The sequence below is a fragment of the Wolffia australiana genome, chromosome 4, assembly GCF_029677425.1.
Source record: "Wolffia australiana isolate 7733 chromosome 4, ASM2967742v1".
Classification (NCBI taxonomy): Eukaryota; Viridiplantae; Streptophyta; class Magnoliopsida; order Alismatales; family Araceae; genus Wolffia; species Wolffia australiana.
In genome coordinates, this window is record NC_135838.1 from 11,368,635 (window position 1) to 11,377,776 (window position 9,142).

General features: G+C 43.2%; 1 long non-coding RNA gene across 1 annotated transcript; it reads left to right on the plus strand.

The window, feature by feature from the left end:
• The first annotated feature begins 8 nt into the window (after positions 1–8).
• Positions 9–1,776, plus strand: LOC144701934 (uncharacterized). The gene is made up of 2 exons (XR_013581149.1): positions 9–1,161; positions 1,241–1,776. It is a non-coding gene; the product is annotated as an uncharacterized LOC144701934 (long non-coding RNA).
• Positions 1,777–9,142: the final 7,366 nt, after the last annotated feature.

Here is a 9,142-nt window from a genome sequence, read left to right on the forward strand (position 1 = left end):
CAGGAAGAACAAGAAAGCATCGTTGTTGAATTTTTCTGGTCTACCCCTTCTTCAGAGAAGAAATTGCACAAAGGAAGGGGAGAAGAGGAAGGTCGAGAGGGGATAGGAGAAGAACTTGCCTGCTTGCAGGCTATTTCTGCCGCCTAATCGCAGGGAGGTTGTGCAGGGTTCTTGCTGGGGAAATTTCATCAGTGTATGCCCGATTATTGCCATCGGAAAGGGGACACTCTTCTATGCTTTGAGTTTGATCCGATCCGCACTGTGCAGGTCACTCTTGGGACAAGCCAAGAGCAATTCACTGGTTGTCCAAGTTTCAGGAAATTATACGACCGTGAAACATCGCCAGAAAATTTCTTGATCTAACAGTCCATTTCCCGCTACGCCTGTTTGAACGATGGGGAATGAGGCTGTCGATCAATTTTCTTTCGCGTGGGAAGGCACCAACACTTTCTGGAGCCAGTCGTGTGACCGTTGGATGTCGATGAACCATTCCTGAATGCTGGGAATTCCGGCGGCCATGAACTATCACCCCATAGATCGTTCGACCTCACGTTTCCCCTCCCGCTACACCACCACGGTTCCAACAATAACCTCGGCTCATCCAACCGCTTAACGGAGGAATTATGATCCGTTCCCGAGTCGGCAACCACCGGACTCGAGGTGGCTAGGTACGGGGCAGTGACTGCTGACGCCTGAAGGACGGTTGAAGCTCGTCGATCCAACGGGCTTGGAATAGCCCCACCCGCTCTTGAGGCCGCCGAGCGGGCGATTCAATTGCCCACACCTCAACTCGTGCTTCCAGCAAGTGTTTCTTGGCACTGTGTTAGATCAGGTCACCAATCACACTACCCCGCCAGCTGTCGCGCTTTCGGACGGAAATTCCGCCACGAAGGCAAATTTGACCCGTTGTTGCCCGCTCACTGCAGTTGGCACCGTGTCGCTGTCGAGTGACATTCATCGATGCGCCGACTAGGGTCAGTTGCTGGTTGGAGCAGCGACCGCTGCCACTTTTGCTTCATCTCTTCCTCCAACCTTTACATAGAGCTCCAGCAGCACCGCTGCGCGTTGAGCCGCCATTATCTCTCCAGCAACTCTCTACCACACCCGCTTTGACCACCACTGACGTCGACGAAATCCTGCACTCCGAGCCACGCCGACGAGGTACAGCCTCCTTTCCCGTCGCTCTTTTCTTTACCTTTTGCAGTATATTTTTGTCTTTACTCCACCGCGCTCGGGCTAGGTAAGTGAGAGAGAAGAATGGAGAGAACTACGACTCTGTGAGTGTCGTAACGGCACGGACGAGACCGCTTGATACGTGCGAGCCCTACAGATAGAATCCGTTCGACCCTAGACGGTTTCATCGCTCATAAGAGCTTCAAGAGACCACTCCCGCTGTAACCAAGTGACCTCGTCCAAGCTTGGAGCTCGGTGCCTCCCTCGAGTCGGAGTCTGCACGTACGACACGTAGGACCTTCATACTTGCATCGTAGTTACATCGACCCTTTAGGGTTACCCGTCGGATGACGACACCGTTGACGTTCGATACCTTCATCCTTTATCGGCACCGAGCCATCATACTCGGTGTCGACCGGACGACATCCTAGATGACGTCCGATATCACATAGGTTTTTTGAGAATTTTTGTGTTTTAGCGCATCCTAATGAACTAATTCAACTATTTTTATTTACTTATTAAAAGAATGTATGTAAGCACGAGGTGAGGGTGTTTTCACTTTGCATCAACTCTAATTACAATGATCTATTTGTCCTTTTGGCTTATTATATTGTTATGTAGGTAGTATGTGTGGGTATGTATGTAGTACTTTCTAATGGTAATCCAAAGTCAGCGTACTCATACTTGAATTTGACCCACATTTGGGTTGGTCCAAAGGAGTTCTTGCGCTGCTTTTCACAGATGAAAGAACTTAAATAAATATGAACCTCTTGGTGATGGGACTCTATTAGGCCCCAAGAACCTAACCTCTGTTTACAATTAAAGGATATTAGTAATCCATTGAATTTTAGTCACCATCATTTTATAAATGTCTGAATCTCACGATTAACATACTAAAATGATATTAACAAAAATCTGTAAATGATAGCTTAATAACATGCAGTTGTTTACATATATATCGTTGTGCATAGTAAAGGATAGCTTAATAGACATGGTCCTTCTGTTTGCTTTGTGCGAATTGGTGCGAATTGTGTGTTCTGTTTTGATTTCCGAAGTGAACAAAATCAGATTCGCACAGAACATCGCACAGACCCGTATGCGGTTTGGTTTGTACGAATTGTGCGAAATATGTGCGAATTTTGAACATTCTGTGCATTTTGTTCAGATTGTGTGAATTTTATTCTAATCGTGCAAATTTTTACCCATTGTACGACTTTTGTTCGAATAACATCTGTTCTCATTTTTGCACAAAAAATAACAGAACAACGAACAGAGCCCTGTGAGGTTCTTTTGTGCGAATTTTTTGTTCGTTTGAAAAGACTATGTCAGTGCATGTTTAACAAATTATACATATATATCGTTGTGCAAAGTTAAAGTTGATCTTCGTCGGTAATAAGAGAGGGTAATCATATGAACCGTATATGTGGAAAACATATTTGAGTGTGCTGCTGCTAAGGATAATAGAAGATAACTTCTGATCGATTGACTTGTAATGGACAATATCCTTTCAGAGATTAAAAATATATATATATCAAACGAGTGGTAGTATATCGGGGGACTCAACTCGTTGGAAAGGCGGAACATCCAAATAAAATTGTATACGCTGAACTGATCATAAGACGCTTCGTGCTTTCGCGAACTATAAAATTTAATAGATGCAGCCGCTTGCAACGTTTTTCCTATGATACTGACTATCAGGCGCGCAAGATTTCACCGAAATTTCATGCGACGTTGCGCGCGTGTAGGAAAACTGAAGTTAACCTTCGCAATTGTGGCAGAAACTTCTCACCGTGGAAATTTCAAGCATAAGCCCGTAAATAAATAGAGTTTGAAAGTTTCGTCTGAGCGTGGTTCAGTAACCCGATGATAACGCCCGTAGAAAAGGAACCTCTTGGGGATGATGGATTCCTGTAGTGGCGCTCTGACAAACATCGGAAAAACGGGTCCCCTTTCCGGATAGCTACAAAGAGGATAGTGGGCATAAGTTAATAAACAACATTAAGCGTAACGTGTTGCGAAAGTTTCACGTTATTTTACAGTTCTTTAATAAGATCATCCCCACAAACAAAAACATAAAATAATGAAAACTATTGTATAACTGAGTGGCATTTTCACATTGCGTGGAACCTTCACGCGTGTTTCCTTCCGTTGACATAGCTCCTCACTTATATATTATATCGTGATTGCCTTCCCCTCTGCGTTAGGAGATGGAGGAGACAACCATTATCATTATTGTGATCGTCATTTTCGTCGCTTCGGTGATTCTGAGCATTTTCTGTAAGTGTATGCGCGGTGGGACTGTGTGGTTGGAGTTCTCTGCGGGGGACTAGTCCGATACCCAATTAACGTTGCGTGGCTTGGTGCGCGCTAGCGTAGCGGGAATCAAAGCGTTGATGGCTGAGGATTATGGTGCAAATAAAGCAATAGAAAGCTAAAGTTTGTGTCTTTTTGTTTTCTGAGTGTTCTCGGTTATTACAGACAGATTCTGATGTTAAAAATATGTATGATCAAGGGCATCCTGTCTATCTTACCGGGCTCCTGCGCCTCTAGTGTGTTCCATACAATTGTCAAGCTCATGCATGTAATATTCTTATGAGAGTTTTGTTTGACTATCTATTGGCGATGTACAGTGAGACGTAGTTGACGGTTTTATTCCTATCAGAGCCTTCTTACTTGCTTTCTGCGCGTCTGGGATGGAGTAGCCGTGAGGTTCTTCAAAAAATAAGTCTGATAACTTGCAAAGATAAAAGTTTTTTCTTGACCCCGACTAGACTGACATTTGAACGGGCCCGACGCTGATATGCTACGGAAGAGAGAGTGAGGAAATACCTGTGAGTTATGCTTCGGATTTAATTCACGACGGTATCGAAACTGAGCAGACGAACAAGTACATATTCAGGGGATTTAATTACTCAATTTCAATGAAAGTAAATAAAATGAATCCCGCATGCCCGAAAATGTGTTTGTTTGACGAAAGTGTTTTATTATGCTTGTAATCTTACGAATCTCTAACAAACAGAAAGTCGATATTGTTATAATCAAAGCACAAACAGCTTTTCATTATTATGAGTTGAAATGATTCCTTAGAGGAACGGCACTTTTAGACAAGTAATGGAATTTGACATCTTAAGTATCCTAAAGTTTGTCATATAACATTACAATTTTTCGGATAACAAGAAAGAAGTTTCGATAATTTACTTAAGATGACTAAGACGGTAAGACCGCAAGTTCCACATACCATTCTCTGCTTATATCAAAGAGCACATCGTTAAAGATTAAAATATAAGTAATATAAATGTACAAACGGGATCGGTTCTATGTTTAATCGTTTTATGAAAACGTTTTAATAATACATTCGGAGAACCCATTTGGGCATCCAGAAACTGTTATTTCAAGAAATCTATGCTACTATAATAGACATTGGTGTACCCTTCTGGCCTCTGATTGGCTGACAAAAGCGTGAGAGAGAAAAGAGAGTGTGAGAGAGAAGAGAGAGAGTGAGAGAGAAGAGAGAGAATGAGTGAGCCCCCTCTCTCAGTTCTCTCTCACTCTCTCATTACCATGAGAGGCGACGATGCCGGCCCGCTAGGGCGGAGGTTGAAGGAGGCGTTCATCCCCAAGGGAAAACCGTTGTTACTGGATAAGCTTAGGTTGTTCGTGCAGAGCTTGGCGGCAGGTGGCCCTTCAAAAGACGAGTTCGAGGCGAAGAAGGCTAAGCTTCCTCCGCCTGCGACATCGGCGGCGTCGGCGACGACGGCAAAGATAGAGGCGGCGGTGGAGATGATGACAAATAAGGCCGTTCACAAGGACAACCACGGGTTCATAACGATCACCATGACGGACAAATTCTACTGCCGGGCGAGGAACATTTTTGGGATATTGGTGGATGAGTGAAGATGAAGTTCTAGACTCTCTCCGGTGATCGCCGGTGGGAACGTCTCCGGCGAGAAGTCTGTTGGACCCACGTTCTTAGTTCGTTATTTCTGTTTCAGGTCTGATCGCGACCGTTCGTCGTCCGGAGTTATAACGACGCTCTGGCCTCCACGTGGGATGCCAGCTCATATCATGGGAGGTCGTTGCAACAAACTTTGGCCTCCACGTAGGATGCCAACTCATATCTAGGGAGGTCGTTGCAACAAACTTTGGCCTCCACGTGGGATGCCAGCTCATATCCTAGGAGGCTGTTACAACAAACTTTCCCTCGCTACTTCCTTCGTTGGTTTCTCTATAAATAAGAGCCAAGTGTTTGATGTAATGCTTGAACTCTAGTTTTCCCTTTTGCAGCAAGTTTAATCTGCTTTGTTCGATTGTTATTGTTGAGTTCCGATCTAAAAAGACCAAGGACATTTCTTGAAGAGTCTAAAAGCAGTATCAGAGCCACTCGACATAAAGGGACTTACCTATGGCAAAGAAGAATGGAGAATCGAGTTCCGGTGGCGAACTACCTTTGTCGCTGTTCAGTCTCAAGCTATTCCGATCAAACTACCAGATCCGGTATGTCGATGGAGGTATATGTAGATTCTCATGATCTTTGGCAAGCTGTAGTTTGAGACAATGTCTCCAAGAAGAAGGATCTTATGGCGTTGTCGGCAATCATTAGTACTATTTATGAGGAGCAGCTACAGATGTTAAACGTCAAGAAGACGGCGAAGGAAAACTGAGAGATTCTCAGGCAGAGAAATCTCGGAGTAGAGAGAGTCATTCAATCTCGCACACAGGCGTTGAAGCGAGAATATGAGCTCCTCAACATGTCCAAGTCCGACTCAATTGTCAACTTCGCGATGAAGTTTACTCGGATTGTCTCAGACCTGAGAAATCTTGGGGAGGCGATGCCAGAGCAAGAAGTGGTAAGGCGATTCCTGAGAGCAACGCCTTCCAAGTTTGGTTCACTTACCGTACATGAAATGCGTCTCAGGGATAGGGAATCTCAAGAGAAAGAGCAAGCCTTACTGGCCAAAGCAATGAGCAAAGATATAATTGGAAATGAGGAGTTCTCACGAGGGGGAAGAGGAAGAGGCCGCGGTCGAGCTTTCTCAGATGGAAAAGATAAAAAGCCTTTTGCTTGCCTAGCTCTCAAAGGTATGGACATTTTTCTTATGAATGCCACAATGAAAAGAGGGAAAGATGTGATAGTTCTTACAAAGCTGAGACCTCACCCACTCCGTCGATAGTAGAAGAAGAAGAAATGATGGAGGACCATCTCGAGGATGACGGCACGATGACGAAGAACCATCTCGAGGATGGCGCGATGGGACGTCGTCAGCTACGCCGAGCAGCTCGCGCTGCCGCTCGCCACCCGAGGTTTAAGTACCCCGCGTAAGAACTTTATCTTTTTACTTATGCTCATTTTCATGTGTGTTTGTATTTTCGGATTCCTGGACTGGGCCAATGTTGTTGGGCCCCGTCCTCATCGTTTTTACTTTTTATGTTTGTATTTTGAATTTGTAAGGAGAGGCCGAACCACGTCTCGCGACGGTTCGTCCTCTCCCATGTTCACTTGGCACCCATCCTCACTATATAAGGGGATGGCATGCCCAAGGAACACCTTGTAGTCATTGTTCAAAAGTTTATTCACAATTCGTCTCCCCCCTATCGTAGAGAGTAGTGTAGGGGGTTTGGCTAGCCCCACCCCACATCGAGATCACTCCGTGGGTAGAGCCCACGTCTCTCCCGTCGAGATCACTCCGAGGGAGACGTGTTAAAGCACACCGTCGAGATCAGTCCGGTGCGAGGAAAGAGTTTCAAGAAGCCGCCGCCATCAAGAATCGAAAGAGGCCTTCGTCGAGATTACTCCGGGGGTCTTGGGAGATTCAAGAAGCGTCGCCGACACGCCATCAACCGGGGAAATCTGCTCCGCCGAGGGAGCACACCCCAGATCCGTCAAGAACTCCTCTTTCTTGGAGGGTTCTTGGTTGTTACAGTTCAAGAAAGGCATTTCTTGGTACCTTTTTCCACCCTTCCACCCTTCCTGATCCATACCCCCCCTTCTCTTCGTTCTTGATCCACCCCACCACCGTTCTTGAACACCCTCCCACATTTCTTGAATTTCCCCTCTTTCCCTTCCCCCACGTTTTTTTGATTCCTTCCCCTCGCCCCGTTTCTTGATTCTTCCATGCCCCACCCATTTTCTTGACCTTCTTGATCCGTCCCTTCACGTTCTTGAACCCCCCCCATCTCGTTCTTGATCCACCCCTACACGTTCTTGAACCCTCCCCATCTCGTTCTTGATCCTTCCCATCACGTTCTTGAACCTACCCATCTCGTTCTTGATCCGTCCCTTCACGTTTTTTAACCGCTGATAACACCCTAATTTCTGTCTTTATTTCATGTTATTAGCATAATTTTATGCATTTAAAGAGCATAAAATGGGATTCTAATCATATATTTACATGAAAATAGTGTTTTCTAGTGATTTCTGATTTTTTCCTAATTTTCTGTTAATTCTATGAATTTTAAAGGATTTATTGAAGCTCGAAATAATTATTTTTTAATGAAAATGGCATATTTATATTTTATTTCCACATTTATCAGCATGGGAATGAATCAGTGAATTTTCTAGAATTTTTAACGAATTTGTAGGATATTTTTGAGATTTATTTGAAGATGAAATGTATTTATTTGAAGGAAAAAAATTATATTTATCATAGATAAAGAAGTATTTTTATTATTTTCAAACTTTTAAGGGCCTTTTTGCGAACTTTCGTTGCAAAAAGACCCTGAAAACAGCTCTCGGTCGCCACTGCAGGAGTAAAGATCCAATTTAAAATTTTACAGTGTTTTATTGCTATTTTTAATATATATTTTTAATGTTTTAGGAGAAATCGGAGGAGAGAGAGTGCGCCAAGGGCATATACGCAATTACTTTTGGGCGGCCTCCAAAAGCAATTCCAGGCTTTTGAAGGACTTTTCTACAAAAAGGAGGATTCAAAATGCGCCAGCCAATGAGAGAGCGACACGTCATTGCGTGTTTAAAAACGAAACTAATAAATAAATCAATTTTAAATCCAATGGATTAAATTGGTTTAAAATTGATTTATTAATAACTTTTGATCCTGAAGTCTGATTGAGATGATTTGTTTATGGATTTGTTCGTCATGATCCCCTCTTTCTATCTGTATGGTTGGATCATTCAGATCTAGCCTACAATGATAGATAAATATTAAGTACTAAACGGGGGTAAAATGGTGATTTTTACCATATAACCTAAGTATAAAAGCTAAATTTCGAGAGGGGGAGCTCATTCTTGATGGTTCTCTATCACAGCTGCAAGACAGAGAGGAGTCCCACCCTGGATCAAGTTATCTGGTACTTTTTCCTTGATTGTATTTGGATTTGTGCATTTTGAATGAGATTAGTTCAATTTCTTGTTTCTTCTTCTTGGTTTTGATCTGAAATTCTAAATCGCTTGGCTTGAGCGGCATGTACAAGCCCTGATTAGGATTGAGAGGAGAATTCGAGGGATTCAACTAAGCATTCAGCTGCATTCGAGAATAAAGCTTTAAAAAGATTAGTTTTAATTCTTAGGAGATTAAATTGCCCCCATTTCAGTTTTGAATTATCAAAGTTGCAAAAACAAACCAAACTCAAATTAAAAATTCCCTTTTAACCTCTCTAATTGACCTCTTGGATCCTTTTATTAGGATAAAAGAAGCCAATTTAGAGCTCCATATTTCTTCTATTCATCTCAACTCTTCTACCCCCCTTTCTAAATTCTCATCTAATTAGGGTGACTTGATCCTCATTGAAGATCAAATTCAGTTTAATCAGAGTGAAACGACCAATAATCACCAAATCAAATTCCTTACTAGCTTCCCTTGGACGACACTCGTACTTATCACTATACGTCTTAAGTGGAATCCTTATAAATTTTATTGCATAAGCCAAAATCCACAACGACAAGGGCTAAAAATTGCATAGTTTTTACCCTTATTTTTAGCTTATCAACCCCCCCATCTCGTTCTTGATCCGC